We start from the raw sequence: 2,500 nt of genomic DNA, 5'->3' as shown, positions 1-2,500 counted from the left end.
ATGTTATCATTCGAGTTTTTGAAGTAATTAACAATGCTCGTGCCTCTTCTCTTTGTGTATGGCCTTTCTCATTTCTTCTCTCATTCCTCCTCCTTAAATATCTCTTTTCGCTTTCTGTTATTCTTTCTCTTTAAACTTCTCTCTCTATGAAACTCTCCTTTCATCAGAATTTCAATAACATTTTCTGAACTTCCTACGAGATATTTTATTCCATACGATCTAACTTCAAGACTAATCGCATGTCTATCCCGCGAACTTCTTTCGGAAAACAAACAAACTGCATTTAGCCTCCTATTGACGGGATGACAGTACAATATGCCATGTCCATTCTTTGTATATTGATTGTCTTTAAACATAGAGAGGTTCGCAAGTGTTTATTAGTAACTAGCTATCCTGTTTACGTCTTTTTCTTTATTTTTCGGAAAGATTCTTTTTTCATTATTGCTATTAGTATTAACAATACTAATAATGTCAACAAAAAAGATAGGCATTAGAAAAAAAAGACCAAATTTCCGAAAACTCAAGAGGAAATATCAACTAAGGTTGAGTATTTGTGGAGTCAAGAACATATAACCAGGTAGCTCCACTTCCATTTACTTTATTGAACCCAAAAATTAAATGGAATTTTCCCCGAGAGTATTCTGCGGCTGTTAATGATAAAGAACTCTTCGTTATCATAAATAACAGAGGGGATTTTCTTTTTACTTCTGATAATTATAACAATAGCGAGCAAATTAAACAAATGATTATGTCTCTAGCTATATCTGATATCTCACAGTGCACTCTGATTCGCTAAACGTTTGACGTCATTAGCTCCACCTCCTTTCTTAACTCCCAACAATATTGTGCAATATTTTAGGATAAATGTATTTAGTGCACTCTGTTTCAAAATGGTTCAGTAATAATGATAAAAATATCGAAAAAATGAAAAAATGAAAGAAGAAAAAATTGCAATGACTAAAGGGAATGAGGCGGGGCTTAGCTCAGAAGTTGCCAACTAGGATTTTCATCAAGACGCAGGTGGAGCCTCCTGTTTCAAAATAGCTCGTGAGAATCCATCTACAGCATTGGTAAAACAAATAACAGTAGACACCGTACTTACCCTGCAAAAGTAGGCTCATTGCTGGAGAATTATTTGTTCTCAATTTTTTTTCTTTCGCTGACTATTTCATTATTCGTTAACAACATTTAAAATCAAAGCTGTATTAATGGTTACCTTGTGCCTTACCAATTTGTTCGTCGGATTGTTATTGTTATTATTGTAATTATTATTATTACTACTACTACTACTAGTTCAAATAGTAATATTATTGAGACTATCATTACTAACAGATACCATCATCATCATTCTTATTACTATTATTGTAAATGTAATTGATATTATTAGTAGAAGTATTTTGATTATGATAATGTGTTTTTATGATTGTTATTATCATTATAACTATTCCTATTATTATCATTCTCATTTCCATCACTAGTATCATCATTACTGCATTTTTTTCTTCATCATCATCATCATCATCATCATTATCAAGTAGGTAGATCCACTCCATCTTGATGAAAATCCTAGCTGGCAACTTCCAAGCTAAGCCTCCCCCCCCTCACTACCTTTATTCATTGCAAATGATAAATATTTAATTTATTTATTTGTTTATTTTCTCGGTATCCTCTTCAACATTACTTTTACTATTTTTATTACTGAACTATTTTCAAGGAAGATACACTGAATTACCAATTGCCATGAAATATCGCAGAAATTGTTGAGGTAAAAAAGGGGGGGAGCTAATGACGTATATACTTTTAGCCAATGGAAGTGCGCGTGAGATATCAGATATAGCTAGAAACATAATTATCATTATTGCCTTTATTATTATTATTATTATTATTATTATTATTTTATTATTTATTATAACCGATATTATTATAACTATTATTGTTATCATTATTATTATTATTATTATTTTCATTATTATTACTATTTTAATTATCATTGTTATATTATCATTATTCTTATTATTAGTATATTTAATACTATCACTGCTATTATTATTACTATCATTATTATTCTTAGTAGTATTAATAGTAATAGTAGTGGTAGTAGAACCATTACCATTATAATTATTGTTATATTATTATTATCATTATTATTATTATTATTATTATTATTATTATTATTATTATTATTATCTTTATGACAATTATCATAATTGTTGTTGTCATTATTATCATTACTATTTCCTATTACTATCATTATCATTAATATCAATAAAGATATTATCATTATTATTCCTGGTAGTAGCATTGTTATCACTGTTATTATCATTATCATCATTATTATTATCAATGTTATTATTATTATTGATACCATTCTTATTATTATTATTATTACTATTATTATTATTATTATTATTATTATTATTATTATTATTATTATCATTATTGTTGTTATTATTATTATTATTATTATTATTATTATTATTATTATTATTATTATTATTAT

The sequence above is a fragment of the Penaeus monodon genome, chromosome 5 (assembly GCF_015228065.2).
Source record: "Penaeus monodon isolate SGIC_2016 chromosome 5, NSTDA_Pmon_1, whole genome shotgun sequence".
NCBI lineage: Eukaryota > Metazoa > Arthropoda > Malacostraca > Decapoda > Penaeidae > Penaeus > Penaeus monodon.
The sequence above is the reverse complement of the archived record's forward strand: the minus strand, read 5'-3'. Positions refer to the sequence as shown.